Source organism: Panthera leo, chromosome C2, assembly GCF_018350215.1.
Source record: "Panthera leo isolate Ple1 chromosome C2, P.leo_Ple1_pat1.1, whole genome shotgun sequence".
Taxonomy (NCBI): Eukaryota; Metazoa; Chordata; class Mammalia; order Carnivora; family Felidae; genus Panthera; species Panthera leo.
Window position 1 is genome coordinate 56524476 of NC_056687.1, and position 18355 is coordinate 56542830.

Sequence of the window (18355 nt, forward strand, 5' to 3'; positions counted from 1 at the left end):
TAGATATGTAGAGACATTCCTTAGGATACTTATTTCACAAGATAGTACTTGAAAAGTTGGTTTAAAACGTGTGAGAAATGTCTCACAAATTTAATAACACAGCAACACATTTTTGGTTCTATGAGCACATATGGAGCCACAATGCTGTCCATCTCTATCATCTCTCATGTTGATTTCTCCGTATGGACCAACATGTATTGATTTTAGATATAAGGAGTAGCTGTGCTCACGTCAGTGGTCTGTGAATAGAATACAAAAGGAGTGAGCTGTGCTCACGTCAGTGGTCTGTGAATAGAATACAAAAGCTGAGTCCTTACTTGCAAAGAGAGGTAGGATGTGTTGTGGAAAAATGCTATGAAATTATGTGAATTACAGTTTTCTAAGACAGCAGATGAAAGAACCAAATTCAGGGTCATAGTACTTTTCTCTAAATGCAGTTGTATTTGAACATCTTTGATTCTAATGATCTCTTAATATCATTGTCCCATGAATATTTGGATATTTGATATTTAGGATTGTTTTCTCAGTTATGCTGATGATTCTTAAAGTTGAGCCCATACAGATAGTCATGTGAGTATCATTAATTGATGAGAATTTTTAGCACAAGATGATTTAATTGCTCTTTGATTAGGAAGTATATAAATAAATCAGCTGTGGAGTAGTCAGAACTTGGAATCAATGACTTAATTAAAAAACATATATATATATATATATATATGTATATATGTATATATATACATATATACATATATATATATACACACACACACACACACACACACACACACACACACACACCATCCAATGCTTAATGTATGCAGCACACATATATGACATTACTCACTCTTAAAATTTAGTTGATTACTTTATCCTTGAGGTTTCCTAAAGGGTTTTATCTGCCTTGAAACTAATAGGATAATAAGGTCCTGGCTGGTTTCTACCTCTAAGAGAAGAGAAACTATTCATGTCTTTCTCACACAGAATAGGCTTAGATTCATTGCTGAGTTGCTTTTGGTCTATGGATGTTAAAAGAAAATGTATTTACAGTCTTTCAGCCTGTTTCTAGATATACTAGATGTTTATCATGGCTAAGAACTCTATTTCCCCAGTTTATGATTTAAAACTGTGATTATCATAGATTACTTAAATAAACTATCATTAGTAATTTTTATTTTATTTTTTAAAATATTTTTTTTTGAGAGAGAGAGAGAAAGTGCACAAGCACGGGAGGAGCAGAGAAAGAGAGAGAGAGGCAGAGAATCCAAAGCAGGCTCCAGGCTCCAAGCTGTCAGCACAGAGTCTGACATGGGGCTCAAACTCACAACCATGAGATCATGACCTGAGCTGAAATTGAATGTTTAATCGACTGAGCCACCCAGGCACCCTAGTAATTTTTATTTTAAATTATAGCTATGACATGTGTCTTACCAGAAGCACATTTGCTTGAGAGACTGAGGTGTCTTTTAGAAGAAAATCCATCCTAAGAGAAAGGGGAATCAAGTGAATAAATATGACCCCTACAAATTTTTAGTTTTTAGTATAGTGATGGTTACTCAGATTTGTTGCCAGACCCACATCTCTTTCATTTGTTTTAGTGTTTTGTGCTAAAATAAATTTCATTATAAGTCAGAGAAGACACATATCAAATGTTTTCACTCATATGTGGAACTTGAGAAACAACAGAAGACCATGGCAGAAGGGAAGGGGAAAAATAGTTACAGAGAGGGAGGAAGGCAAACCATGAGACTCTTAAATACAAAGAACAAACTGAGGGTTGATGGGGGGGTGGGAGAAAGGGGAAAATGGGTGATGGGCATTGAGGAGGGCACTTGTTGGGATGAGCACTGGGTGTTGTATGGAAGCGATGAACCATGGGAATCTACCCCCAAAACCAAGAGTACACTGTACACACTGTATGTTAGCCAATTTGACAATAAATTATATTTTAAAAATAAATAAAAATAAAAGAAATTTCATTAAAAAACTCTGTGACAATGTTAGTACATGAACAGCACTTTTTGGATATCCATTTGGAAAAGTAAAATAATAAAAAGGAGAAAAGCATTTCTTTACCACAGGATAGAATAAGCCTGGTCACAATCACGTGGAGTGTTTCAAAGAACACATCACTTTCTGACACCCAGTGGTTCCAAGCATCAACTGCCTACTAGTAGCAATGTCTAAAAGAGGAAGTCCTAGTGTCACTCCAGTAGACAAAGGGACCCTGTTGGGAACAGAAATACCAGGACAAGTGGTTTGTGACTATATTCTTCCTAGTGACAGTGGTAGGAAAATGGCAAAGTGAGATGAACCAACTTTGACAAGTGACCTGGTTTGAATTCTGTTCTATCCACTTAATAAATGTATAACTTGGATAAATTATAATTTTGAGTGAGTTTTTAATCATTTTAATCCATACACACACACACACACACACACACACACACACACATAATATATATACAGTTGTGTACTGCATACCTTATATGTTTGCTATGCAAATTAAATTGCACAGTGGATATGAAGCACCTAGCATGGTGCCTTCCTTGTTGAATGAGTTCAAAATGTTAGTTATGTTTCTCTCCTTTCTCTGTATTGACTAAGAACCAAAGAGAAGAAACATAAGGCAAATGGTGGGAAGAAAGAGAATCTAAATGAAAAAAAAAAAAATGAACAAGAGAACATGATCTACATGAAATATTGGGAAGAGAGATGATTGAGAGACAGATGAAATATTGAACACATATACTGCCTTATATAAATGATATTGGAGAAAGAAGAGTTAGAGAAGGGAATAGCTGATTGATGATAGAAAAAAATAAAACAGGAAAATTTGCTAAATGTGTAAGATAAAAACTATTATGAGAAATTACAGTGCATTGAAGAACAAGTGCCTATTAGTTTGCTAAGAACATGGAAACTGCATAGAATATTGTCAAGAGAGTTGTATTACATCATTTGAAAGTAACATTTTTATTCTCTCTTTTGATTAAATCCTCCTAGAAGCTTGGAGTCTAACAGGCATAACATATCTCCCAAAGTTAGACACTGACTGCATCAGAGTCTTTAAAACAAAAACAGCAAACAAACAAAAAACCAGACACTTGCCTGAAAAAAAAAGAGTAAATGCAGATAACTCAGTGGTGATTGAAGCCAATTCATTATTTCTAAAAACGGGTATATAAAAAGATATTGAAATTAGTTTATGTGTTACAAACAGGATTTATACTGAAAGGTTTTCTAATCCATGTTCTAGAGCCTATATAGGAAAAACAACACACACACACACACACACACACACACACACACACACACACACTAAAATAATTTCTGGTAGTTCCTAGGGTCACATATTGATGTGATACATCTAAATGATGAATTTACCTACATGGCAGATTAGCATCTAAATGGAATTGTTAAAATTCTTCAAATTATAGATTCATGCAGACCGTTTATTGCTCTTTGATCAGGGTTTAGATAAAAGAGTCTTAGAGTAGATATTTAAGACACAATTTTTGAAAGGTCATTGATGATTCATAGGTATTTTATGTAAATGTAAAAGTGTTTTCTCCTTTTGACTCAACTCACTGTGGTGTAAAATTTCTTTAAATCTTTATTTGAACCTCAGTGTTTTTTATATTACTTATTTGAACTTTCAAAAAATATCAGTAGAGTAAAGTTAAAGATAAGTAATGGGCCAGTATAAGTCAAGTTGTACCTGCTTTGTTATTAATAACTATAGATTGAATACTTAATTATATGTCCTATTCAGTCATCCACATCTATATGCAATGATTAAGCTAAAAAACTGGCGAAAAATGATTAGTGATAGAATTAGAGTATTTCCCATGTTCCTATTATTAGGCCAATCATTTAAGAATATGCAAATGTATGGAGATAATGGAGGGGAATTTAACAGATACATTTCACTTCTTTATAGCTGTCAGTGGTAAAGATGCATATTATTTCTCTCCTTAGACCAGCTTGTTAGCAGAACATAGTACATAATAGGGGTTTGCAGTAAGGATCTTGTACCAGAGACAATAACCTTCCCCAAAAAAGCTTAAATAAAAAAATTTTTTTAAATGTATAGGAGATCATCTTTTAGTTCTGCCCTTAGTAAACCGGCAAATGTGTTTTGTAAACCCAGAAAGGATATTTATTTTTTCTTAAATTGAGGACAAAAGAGTCCACCGTTATTTCAAACTATCCAGTTAAATGGAAGCTTTACATAAACAAGGGAAAATGTGTTTATTTCATAGGAAATAGTGGCTATCTTTGCTTCTGAAATTTATTTTGAATGTAAATAAATTCAATAAATTCTGGGTGTTTCCTCACTTCCTGAATAATGCTAAAACTGGACAATTTTCAGTGGTGGCTACAGTTACCTCTCAGGTTAGGGGAATTAAATTCTGCACTGTTAATAGTGGGAATAAATAAAACAGTGCAGCGTCCAGCTCAGGTTGTAATGTTTTTTTTGGCACTTCTGCCAACTTGACTAACACTGGAAAAAAAGGGCTTTTTTGAAGGGACACCTCCTGTTGAGCAACAGTGCCTCCCCTAATGTTATTTTTCTGTCTTCTTTATTATGTTCACCTTAAGCAGCTATTGCCAGGGACCCTGGTGTTCACCCCCTGTTGGAAGTTGCTACTGCTGAAAAGAATGCAGAGTCAGAGATTTAAGAGGGTTTCCTGGTGCCTCTGGCTCAAGTCCAGTACTGCTGTAGCTTCTCTGTTGCTGCAGTTCTCCATGAGGGTATTTACTACCAAAAGACCTAATGCATGCAAGTCATTTAGAAAGATGTTAAAGGCATTTAAAACTCAAGTGGATGAGAAAAAAACAATATGTGTAGCAATAAACAGCAGTGTCAAGCTGTGGTGGGGACAAAAGGAAAACCAAAAATGTTGCCTTGTGCTTGAGGTCATGTAGTTCTCTTCCTTGCAGGCATGTCTCTGCTTTCTCCCTTGCTGGGAAAATTCAAGCCACTGAATGCTCAGCACTGAGTCTCTCCTCCCAGCATTCCTACCTGCACACTCTGGCTTCCCTTCTGTTACCAACCCTATTAGTCTTTAAGGATAAATTCTTCCCTTATGTACTAGATCCTACCCCTCTCTCTTACTTAGGGATGTTGCTCAAGTTTTCTTCTGTCTCTTCTGTATCAGCAAAATTCTCTATTTCCTGGGTCAAGACCATCAAACATTAAAATATGCTAATATTTATATCTTAAAATTATTGTGATTTCAAGCCCATTGTAGTTATGACCCATTTCACTGTCCTTACAGAAAAATGCTTAGAATGGAATTAGTGCCCACTACCAGCAATTATTTTCTTCCCAGACTCCCTTAAAACTACTCTAATAAACATTCCATTCCCACCACGACACTGAGACTAACATAACCGAAGACTTTCATGGTGCTAAATCCAATAGTTAATATGCAGTCCTGATCTTACTTAGACTTTTAGTAAGTAATACTTTCTTTTCCCCCTCAATGGTGTACACTCTTGGTTTCCCACTACCAGTTGGCCCCTCCTTTGCTTTTTCCTTTACTGGTTCTTCTTCCTTTTCATGACTTCTAAACTTTTTGAGAATGTTCCATAATTCAGTCCTTTGACTTTTTTTTCATTTCTCAGTTCATACTCACTCATACAATGCTATAATTTTAAATAGTGTCCATACGCTGATCACTCCTAAAATTTCATCTCCAGCCTAACCTTCTTCTCATCTCCATTTTGGTGTCTAATAGACACCTCAAACTCAACATGTGGAAAAGGAAACTCCATAGCTCACATCAAACCCTCAGGCAATTTCTCTCATCTGTACCTTCAAATTATATCTTAAATTGTACCACTTGTCACCATGGGTTTGCCTCCTTCATTTCTCAGTGAAAGCACTGCTATTAGCCTCCCTGTTTCCTTGATTTTTGTCTAGCCCCCTTGGAGCCTATTCTCAATAGAGAAACCAGAATGATACTATTAAATGTAAATTTGATCATGTCTTTCCATTGTTCAAAACACTCTGATGTCTCTTCATCTCATTCAGAATAAAAATCAAAGCCTTTTTCATGGTGTACATGTCCTATAAGATCCACCTCCCCATTAATTTTCTGGCCCCTATATATTCCAACTCTGTCCCCTGCCATCTCTGTCCCTTCCATGCTGGTCTCCTGTCTCTTTTAACATGACAGGTATTCTCCCACATCAGCGCTTTTGTCTTCGCATTACCTCTGCCTGGGGTGCTCTTCCTCCCTGTGTTTGTAAGACTTGCTCCTTCACTTCAGGTTTTTGCTCAATGACATGCTTTGTATGGATTTTCCAGACCACCCTACTTAGGATGCAACTCTTCATCACCCTCTTTATTTTTCTTTTCTCTATAAAATTTACTACCTTCTAGTATATTATAATGTCTGTCTTTCTCTTATAGAATGTTTAAATTTACAAGGGTAGGGGAGTACTCAAGTACTATACCAAGTACTTAGAATAGTATGTTGCATGGCATGGCATGTAATAGGTTCTAAAAGTGTATTTGTTGGATAAATGGATATATTTTCATTGGACTGAGTGAAAGATACACAACTTTTTTTTTAATTTTGAGAAGGAAATCTACCAGATTTCTTCTAGGTCTCTTCTTAAGGACACTGCATAACTTAGAGGGCCAAAAACATTTTAGACTTTGATAAACCACTAACCTCCAATCTATTTTCAGGCAGCTTTAAAAATTGATTGTGACATTTTCAAATTCAAACAGAGTGGTAGAATCTGAATTTTGGAGTCATACTGCCAATGAATTCAGCTCACCAACTTGTGGAATATTGGGCAAGTCATTTAATGTCTGTGTTCAGTATCCTCTTCTGATAAATAGGGATAGTAAATAATAAACCATTTACATTATTTATAACATTTGACTTACCAAACAACACTCTGATGTAAAGTCTGTATATAATATCTAGTACATTAGATTAATTAAGTTGTAGATGTTAGTATTGTATTACTGCTTTTGACATTGCTTGATGTGTGTGTGTTTCCTTCTGTCTGGCTCACTGTTGCCCTACTTCCTACTTGCTACAGTGGCTGGTTGATAGAAGAGAGGGAGTCTGAGGATAGAAGAAGCAGTAGACATTAAGAAGGGACAGGGCTTGTGATAGGCCATCACACAACAAAGTGCCAGTTATTCCTTGATTGTTTGGTGAGTACAGGTTTAGATATACTAATGGCCAACAGGAATTTAGACAGAATTTGTTCCTAAGTGGATAGGAATGACAGAGTTGTTTTCATCCTGTGACTCTTTTCCTGTATAATGCATACATCAAAACTCCATTAAGATGCAGTTGATTTTTAAAGATATTTGCACCTGAGGCACCTGGGTGTGTAAGTCAGTTAAGCGTCCTACTCTTGATTTCAGCTCAGGTCATGGTCTCATGGTTTGTAAGTTCCAGCTCTGCATCAGGCTCTGTGCTGACAGTGTAGAGCCTGCTTGGGATTCTCTGTTTCTTCCTCTCTTTCTGCCTTTTCCTTGCTCTTCTCTCTCTCTCTCTCTCTCTCTCAAAATAAATAAACAAAAAAATAAAGATATTTGCACCTGATTTTTAATATTGATTCCAATCAGTATGACAAAGAGTAGAAATTAGAGAAGGCTATTTAGAAATTACCAGAAAACTTGTATAATAGCATGTGTAATACTTCTAACATGTACATAGTTACAGCATTGTTCTTGGAATCTTATTTATGGAAAATGATGTTATTTTCCAGGTCCATTCATTCCCCAATGGTGAAGAAAGTGGAAATTTTTTCATTCTTATCCCCAAACAAAAATTAACAATTGCAATGTAAGGAATGTAATTAATCATGACCATATTCATGATCATATTGAAATACAACATGCACTTTATTTTAAAAATGAAACTACTTAAAATCTATGTCAAATAGCTTTCTTTGACATCAAATTTGATTAATTAGGACCCAGCCCTGAACTAACATCAATGAGTGTGATTATGCTGAGATATCCCTGATAGTCATACTTAAAAACTCTAATCCTATCTTTGATTCCAAAAGCACAATATAGATCTCTTGACACTCTGTTACTTACAACCTGATGAACATGTATAATCTGCTTCTATACTTTATCATGTATCCTTTCCACTATATTGGAATCTCTGCTTCTGACATGAAAATTGTCAACACACATAAACAGGCTTAGTTTAGTGTTTATATAGAAATCTCTGTTTGCTGCTATATATGTGTTGTCTGCTAGCCTAATTCTTGCAATAGAACACTTCTTGCTCTGTAATTTTATTGTCTGCTTCTGTATTTCCTGCTTTATCACTTCAAAACATACCAAAGTTCTTGAACATCTCCATATCTAAGTCAACAGGACACATTTAAGTTATGCTTATAATTAGGAATTTCTATTCCTCTGTAAATGAGAAAGAGATTCTGAATATTTCTAACCTCTCAAAGTCAAATGTATGTATGTTGTTTCTGAAGATCACTATCATTCCCCAAGCCTGTGGTGTTCTCATTGAAATAAATTAATTTCCAGTTGCACAGATGTGTCCAAATGCTTTTCACTTGAAAGTGAATTGCTCATTCATCTCAAGTGCTTTATTATGTAAACGTCCTATAGTTATTCTCTAATTAAATAATGACACAGGTAATCTAGTAGTGAAGATATTAAGGACACTTAACATATAAATAAATTATGGAATGATGATACCTGAAGCAGCACCTACAACAAAGAGTGTATAAAGAAATAAGATGTTATGAAAGAGTAAAGCTTTTTTGTTTTCTTTTTGTTTGTTTGTTTTTTGTTTGTTTGTTTTTAATTCTGTTCTAAGATAAATGAATACAAGCTAAAATCTGGGAAAGTTAACTGAATATCTTTCAGTCCAAGGTTGCCAGTTCAACCTGAGAAACCTCTTCAGAATATGAAAACAACACTACTTTTAGATTCTCCTGCTGTTTTTGATGACTATTTAGGCTAGTATGTTTAAATTTTTTACTGTGTTTGCATGGTACAATTTACTGATGTAAAAAAAAAGAAAAGAAAGAAAGAGGGCTCTCTTTCACTTGCTATCCAACTTCTGTTTATTTCAGTCTTCTGTTTGTTGGTTTCTCAATATTAATTAATTAATTAAAATAAAGATTTGTGGTGCTGAATGTCCAGGTACTTTCCTATCAGCTTTTTTAGATTTCAGAAACTTGTGGTAGTGAGGGAGGATGATAACAATTCTCCATTCAAATATGTTGAATACTATGTCTACTGTTGACATTTTTGTAAAAAGGAAAGAAACTTGGAGTATGTTCTCTGTTTCTTCAGCAACACTAAAGCCTCTGGAAGAGGTTCTTCTCTTGTGGGCCTCAAGGTGGTATAATGACTTTTCTGAAACTCACAGGCCTACATTTTTTTTTCTCCACTAAGCTCATACAACTTTGCCTTTTGCCTTGGGTTTAAGAACTTTGCCTACCATGAAGTCTCTTAATTTGGTCTACTCTGGGTGCCTCCATGAGCATCTTTGGAACCAAGCAAATTCAGGATGTCTTAGACTCTAAGATGTCTAAGACCGTGTGGCTCTTTACTCTTTACTCTTTACTCTGTTGTACTTTTTGTCATTAAAAAGAGAGAGAGAGAGAGAATTTACTCTGGCCCATTTAGTTGCAGGTTTTTCAGCTGAAGGTTTTTAGCAAAATTGTTCTGCTATGATATAGTCAAAGCCAAGAGCTTTTCCTATAGGCCTATCTGATGAAAAATCCCAGAGGGAGATTCTATAATAAGAAGACTACTATGCACGTTTTTTGAATGTGAAGAAAAGACACACTACTATGTGTTCAGCAGGAAGGGTAGTAACAATGATATGAACTAAAATTTATTGATCACATAGTAGACACCATGCCCTTACTATTTGCTTTAAATATATTATTTCTACATTATAGATATTTCTGTGAGGTAATTATTATTATTATCTTTATTTGACAGTCAATTAGGTGCAAGATCACTGGGTTTAATTACCTGGCCAAGGTCACACAGTAACTTTGAAAGGATGGCAGCCCTGAATCTATATTTCTCTGACCGTTTCCATAGAATCACATTGCCATTGTCTAATTGTTATTAATTCTGCTATTAAAGCTTTACTCTGACCCTGAAAAATGTACCCTAGTTACTTAATCTTCGAGAGTCTATGGTATATTTCCTGTAAAATTGAAATAATAATCTTATCCTTGTCAATCAACACAAGTGAAGAGAAAATAAAGTCATGTATATAAATAGCTCTGTAAATTATACATCACTATTAATAAACATCTTAGTAGTATTATACTATTTTGAAAAACAATTATAATTATTTCTTAACTGATTGTGGAGTGAAATGAATGGAGGCTATGAATAAGCCCAAACAAATCATATTTAGTTCAAACTGGGTTAAAATTGGGTATAAAAGTTATTTAACATAGATTTATTTAATTAAAATTAAATCCTGCATTTGAAAACACATTTGCAGAAAACATTTTTACAGATATTACCTCAAAATGTAAAATTTAAAAGAAATATAATAGTTAAGGAGCACTACAAGGACAAAAATTATGAGCAAGGACAAAAATTACCCTCACTGTGCTAAAATAGACCATTTTTCTACAGACAGGAACATTTTCTACAATGGAATTCTAATTTTTCTGCATTACAATTGGATCTGGATTAACCAGGTTTAATCCAAGTCTCTTTCTCATCCTTTCTTCACTCAAATGTCCAACATCTCTGACAGATCCAATTTACAACCACAAGTTCTGTGCCACTTGCCCCTCACCCCACCCTAGTTCCTCAATCACTATCAAGAAAAGGAAGTGAGCATTGTTCCAGGGCATTGCAAGCCTGATAAAACTACATAATAACCAATGTGGCAGAGTACATTGTCCTCATTTCAACATGTCAACATGTTTTTTTCTCCCCTCTGCCCCATAACTCAATCTGCACATCAGAGGTGAAGCTACATTTCAACATCTTTGAGGGATTATTTGCCTATAATTGAACAACTTGTTTACTCTCTCTCTTTGTCTTTCTTTCTCTCTTCCTCTCCCTCCATTCTTCTTGATGATAGATAGATAGATAGATACATAGATACATAGATACATAGATAGATAGAGAAAGGGATTCAACACACACACACACACACACACACACACACACACACACACACAGAGTCATCCCACCCTGGCTATAATAATATGTGCTTGACTTCCAATCCTAACTTTCCTGTTGCTTGAGCCTAGTTAGTTTCAAAATAATTTTCTTTTCAACCTCACCTGGCACAGAACACTAACAATAGGACAATGATGGGTAAAGGGAACATGAAGAATGGATACTTATAGTCAGAGAGAGACATGAGGCTTTATGTTACATTAAAAAAAGAGGTTATGAGGCCAAACTCCTTTCTAGATTCCTACCCCTCACCACTGCCACAATCATACTACGCCTCTGAAAGAGGGTCTGAATATAGTAAAGATGAGCTAATAAGACTATATAACTGCATAGAAAAAACTGAAACTCTACCTTCAGTAGCCCACCGGATTGCCCTCTCTAGCATATTGATATTTCTGTTTACAATGCTTCTGCTCCTATAAGTGACCATAGACTCTTACGTTTGATATCTAAGGCAGATTTGTTGTTAACAAATTCTACATATTTCACAAAGAACAAGTTATGTATTGTTAGAAACAATATGCTAATCCTTTAGTGTTTGTAACAGCTTAGTGATGAAATGTTTGTAAAGTATACAAAGAGAGAACTTGACTGCAACTGAAATTTGTGAGTCAAGGACAGGGTCACGCATTCTAGTGAGACACACTTTAACAGCCTATATGAAAAAAAAGGGATAGAAATTCAAAAGATGCACAGGTTGTCTCAAGTCTTATGAGGCAGTTGGAATTTCTGCTTATGCACTATAGGAAAATGCTATGTATAAAAAATATAATAAAGTAAGCAACCTGTATGTCATCTTAAATAAGTCATTATCAATCACTATGCAGGAAAAAACTCTTGTTTTCAAAACATCTCAATCCAAAGTTATCCTTATTATTATTTTTTAATGAAGGCACAATACATGTATTTTTCAAGTTAGAAAGAGAAGTAGATGAATTTCATAGTTTAAAATAATGTCTCATTTTGCTATTTTAGCTTCTTTGGAACCACAGCAAAAGTCCAAATGAAGCTTAATTATTTTATTTAAAATATTGTTTTTAACCAAACAAGACTATTGAGAATAGTAACAAAATTGAATACTTGAAATAGTATGATCCATTTTCCTAAATGTCACTTGATTATATTGTATTAAATGATGAGTAATTTATGATGCTAAATTTTAATGTTTTGATGTTTAAACTTTTAATTTTTTAAAAGGATTTATGTATGTATGTATGTATATATGTATGTATGTATTTTTGAGAGAGAGAGAGAGCACATGCAGGCAGGAAAAGGGCAGAGAGGGAGAGAGAATCCCAAGCAGGCTTTGTGCTCAGTGGGAAGCCCAACATGGGGCTCCATCTCATGACCCTGAGATCATGACTTGAGCCGAAATCAAGAGTTGGACTCTTAACCAACTGAGTCACACAGGTTCCCCTAAACTTTTAATGTTTAAATGTTAAATATATGGATTTTTAATGAAAGTAATTTGGTCTTAATAATCAAATTCTGAAAATTAAGTCATTAAGTCTCTACATGATAATGAGGACCTAAAAAATCTATTGAATAATGAGTGAATCACAGAAACCATCCCTTAAACTGTATGCTGGTACTTGATTTCAAATCCTAAGTTTTTCAAAGATATATATATTTTTTTCATGAATCTAAAACAGAAATAAACAGACACAGACTCATGCTTGGAGTCCAATAATTAAGTCAAGTTATAAAGTCTAAGGTGGCCGTATCCTAAAGCAAGGTGGGCATGACTTGGCATATATCTACACATTTAGTTTGCATTTTGAATACCTGAATGGTATGTGATGGAGAACCCTGGAAAATTTTGAGCAAAAGAGTGATATAAATATGTTAAAAAAATTACTCTGGCAGTGAAAGTTTTCTACAGGAGTCAGGGGAAACTTTTACAAGACTACTAAAATAATCCAGTAAGGCAAGGTAGTGGGGAAAAGATGAGAGGATTTATTAAGAGGCTTTTTGATAATTGGAGTCTATAGAATTTGCTGATGATTTAATCCAATGCAAAGTTAGAGGAGGAGAAAGAATCCTATGGTGAATCATAGATCAGGTAAGTAGAAGTGAAATCCTTCCCAAGATAAAACCAAGGGAGGAGGGACAAGTTTTCTGAGAAGATGACAAATCTTTTTTTGGGCACTATATATGATTGAAGGGACTGTGGAATATCTTGTAGAGCTGCCTATTGACAAGACAGAAGTTTAGACATGGATGTAGAATTGAGGTCAGAGTTGTTCATCATTTCCTTATAGGGAATCATTAAAGTGATACCTGTAATACATTAATAAATGAACTCATACACATAAAGCTGGAATAATGACTGGGACATGGAAACAACTCCATAAATGTTACCTACTATTACAATCTCTAAGAGTTTTTCAAGTGAGAAGAAAAGTGAGACAGACCTTAGAAAAAGGTTTGTCCTCTGAAAGTCATGTTATAAAATCGACACATAGTAAATGAGGACTGAGATATGAAAAGTCATTGCAGTGAAAAATGGTTCCCAGAAGGCTTGACTAGAGTTACTAATGCAGCTATCAGGATTGCCTGGAACAGTTGCCATTGCTAGGTCCTTCTAATAATTTATACATATTTTCTAATTATTTATTTTCTGCATCATGGCAGATAAAAAAAAAATTCAAAGCAAAGAAATTCCCAAATGTTAGAATAATGTGTTTCCAGTTTTTCCTTTTGGCTGTTTAATAGGTAATATGTATTGATTACATGAGCTACATCTACTGCATATTTTTATTCCTCACAGAACCTATCACAACATTTTGGATATAGTATACTGTTTTTTTTCAATGTTTATTTATTTATTGAGAGAGAGAGAGAGAGAGAGAGAGAGAGAGAGAGAGAGAATCCCAAGCAGTATCAGCACAGAGCCGAATGCAGGGCTCCATCTTGATCCCATGAACTGTGAGATCATGACCTAAGCCAGAATGAAGAGATTAACTTACAGAGCCACCAAAGCGTCCTAGACATAGTATAATTTAAATAAATTAGTTGTGTATGGATGACTAAATGAACACTTACTGTGCCACTTGTTAAGTTGTAAAATGATATTTCTCCTTACCATTGCCTGAATATACCATTGCCTGCTTGGTTGAATAACAGTGAAGAATTAGTATAGAGACAGTACAAGCAAAGGAGAGAGAAGAAATTTAGATATTTAGGTTGAGGGGAGTCAGGTTTGGGGGATCAGGTAAACTCCGGTCTGAGGTCTGAAGGCCAAGTAACATTACTAAAGGAGTCAAGGTCACAAGCCCAGAGACCCAGTTCTAAGGGTACCAGGGCTATGAGTAAACATAGAATCTATTTTCAGGCTTATGTTTAATACTGTAGCCAGACTTTCCTGAATTAAAGATTTATCTGTTTTTGCTTTGGAGTATGTGCTATTGATAGCCCCCTGAGAATAAAATTCCCCATATTTAAAGTATCTACAATCTCATAAAAAGATTGCAGCTTTCATACTAAGTACCTGCATGGCACCATGGAAAGCAAGATTTTTTTGGTAAAATGGTCAATAATGCTTTTTTATATATGAGATATTTTGAGGAAAAAAAACATGACACACGCAAGGCACAATTTTTCCCACTTGATAACAGTATGGGGGCCACTCCTACCCTCTTCTTTACTAAATGATATCAGTCGTAAGATGTCATTACTTCTTGGTTGCTAAAATGTTACTACTTGAACATACATGAGAAGTGGTTATGAGGAAACAGTTTTCTGCATCGTGAATTAATCTGTAGTTTCACACTTACTTGGTGTTAGTTGTGTGCCAGCCTCTATGGAACTGAGTTTCAGGAGGGCTGGGATTTTACCCCCTAGGCATTGAAGATTTAGCTGTGAATTACATCAATGCAAACATGGCATTCCTACCACTAAGCATGCATTGTAGGCATGCTCAATGAACTTTTAAGTCAATGAATGGTGATACTGAAGTGAATATAATTCTTACTCTGAACAGCAGGGGAGGACATCTAAGTCCTGGAGCAGCATACACATTGGAGGGACTCTGTGATTGTTCTTGTGTTACCCTGTACGGTGTTTGCTGGCTTCTAGTGCTAGGAGTGTCCAGACAGTTCCCACCTATTTTTTGGCTTGCACATGTGTAGGATGAGTAAATATAGAAAGGCTGTACTCTGCCTGGGGTGTTTATTCTGATGGCACCCTTCTTATCCTCCAACTACTACCTTTTCTTTTTTTTCTCTTTAGTCCCTGCTTAGGCTGAGCTGAAAGCCTCCTTCTGAATGTAGAACAGGGACTCTGAGCAAAGTTAAGAAAGCCATGTGAGGGCTACAGACTAAAATGTGACATTTGCAGCAGCAATGGACATCACCAGTGCAGAATTGAGTGCACACCAGAATTTTACTGAATTAGAATATGCATTTTAACAGATCCCCAGGTGATTCCAATGAACATTAAAGTTTGAGAAACAGCATCTCAGGGTCTCTGGAAGATGAGGTTTATGTTCATATAAGTCATTCCCTGGGTCTGGGAATGGGGAACCAAATGGAATATATTAGGTATGTCTCTATTTTACAGTCTTAGAATAAGAGAAGTAGCTCAGTAATCATGTGATCTGACTTCTGAATTTAAACTGGGATCCATGCAGGCTTCAATACAAACTGTCATAACAAAATGAAAGACACAAGTTCTATTTTTTTAATGAAATATTTTAAATTGAGAAGCTCTTGGACCAGTTGGAATGGAGCATAACTTGATTTGCTTTATTAATTTAAACCCTCAAAATTAGAAGTTGGCTGAAGGAGAGATATCAAATATTAAAGAGTTTCTGAGGCAGGAATATGGGGGAATTTTCCACGTCCCAGAGAATACCTCGGTGTTCTGAGATGTGGGCTAATTGCATGCCCAGGGCCCTCCACTGCACTGCTGCACTGTATATGTGCATTTTCAGCCTCATCACTTGTCACAAGCTACCACATATTCTGCATTTCAGCCTGCATTTCAGGTTTCTGAAAATAATACAAAACAGAACAAGACAAAGTTCTCTTTCATGCCTCTGTGCTTTGAAGCTACATGATTTAAATGATCAGAATAGGTTCTATGTCCTCCCCCTGAAAAAAAATTTATCTGGTGATGTCTTACACTTGTGCCAAAACTCAAACGATATGATGCATATGGAAGGACTGCGTGGGTTCTGAAGAGCCACCCCATGTCAGGATGCTTGATTTGGGGGGGATTTGTTGTTGTGATCATTGCTAAACTTCTTAATAATTGTAATTATTAGTAGCACCACTACTATTGCTGTTATTACTACTGAAGCTTCTGTTGTATTAACAATGAGCAGCTGAGTGATATGCTAATAGAGCAAGTGCCTTGGAGCAGGCCTTCCAGCTCCTGGCTATGAAAATCTGAAGAAGTCATTTGATCTCTATACAACTTATTTCCCCATCTCCACAAGGAAATTGGCAGTGGCCTACCACGTAGATTTTACTTCAGTTTGGGTGTTCTCCGAGAGTAAGAGTTGGTTCCAGTGGAAGTAGTTGATCTTAGGGGGAGTGTAAGGAGCCCCAAAGGGAAGTGGGGAAGTGATACAGGGGAGGGAGGACTGCTGACGAGGATCACATTATTAAGCCAGTGGCCAACGGCAGCTTAGACCTACAGAGAATTGTTTGACAATGGGATGGTGGCAACAGAGGTAGGAGTGATGTGGCCAACCAGCTGGGAAATGCAGGCAGCCTCTAGAAGCTGGAAAAGGCAAGGCAAGAATACTTCCCTTGAGCTTCCAGAAGGAATGAAGTCCAGCTGACACATGCTGTCTAGCCCAATGAAACCTGTTTTGGACTTCTGAACTCCAGAACTCTTGCTTTAAGATACTAAGTTAGGTGTAATTTATTACAGCAGTAAGAGGAACTAGTACACATTTTGTGAGAGAAGTGTACCTGGTAGTCATTCCCCCTGAAGGACAGAGAGCCAAGGTATTTATATACCATCTTGTAAGTTTTTTCAGGTAAGAGCTACTTCTTGTAGTCTTTATTCCTTTCAAATAAGGAGAGAGAAGTACCTTTCGCTGTTGCGGAATAAAGGCCTCAGGCATAGCGGTGCAGAAAATGGCAGCTGGAAGTTAGCTGAGAAAGGGTGAAGAACAACGCCGAGCAGCTGATGCAAGCATTAAGTGCGATTATGTAAGCAAAAACATGCTTGGTGTCCCATAAAATGAGTGCATGATAAATGTTACCTTCTCCCTCCTCCCTTTCCTATCTGTCAAAACCATACTTTCCCCTAAATCCAGCTCAGATATTACCTTTTTTTCCCCTGAAATCTTCCTACATAGCAGGAACAGTTTATTTTGGTGTATTATATGCATACCACTGGAATACTACTATAATTTATTTTTATTATTTATTTACATATTTATTATTGCTACTGAATTATTAATTCTTGAGAGCAAAGACCATGTTTAATTCATTCAAAAATCCCAGTGTGTGTGAAAATTCAGGCCCACAAGAAACATTTGTTGAATGAACAAATCTTTATTTTCAAAACTCTGTTCCCATCTCACATAGAGGTTCCATTTTACAATTATTTCACACCTTGTACTCTATCATCTAGGTTCCTGTATCATATTTCAGAGGATTCTAGATCCTTGTCTTGTTTTTACATCAGCAAGTTCACCAAGAACTCTCCCCCAAGACAGAGTACTTTGATGCCCCACATTGTCACCCCCATTAAGGAGTCATTTTCATTCATCTCACTACACTTCTGTCACTGAGAATTTACACTGGATAACAGAAACTAAAATAATCTAATAAGTGCTTGGGAAACATTTTTTTTAATCCTAAACATCTGTAAAACTAAGGAGGCTCTCCACGAGATATATTTTTATTTATTAAGTAGAGAAAATACTGAGTTGCTCTAGCAGTCAAGCTGGCAGAATGCAAGAAGGTATATACTTTATTCTTCTTTGTTTCCACAACATTTATAACCTCTACAAAGCAGAGAACAGCTGTTACACTGGCAATCTGCAGTATATTTTGGGCAAGTAGGGCAGCAGGGTGACTAATGTGCACTGTAATGGCATTATAAGTGACTCACTAGAGTGCAATTATCAATATAGTTGCCACATGCTTGGTTTATGATTAGGTTAATTGGTTCATCAGCTGATTTCACTCTGTGTCTTCCTCTGGTACA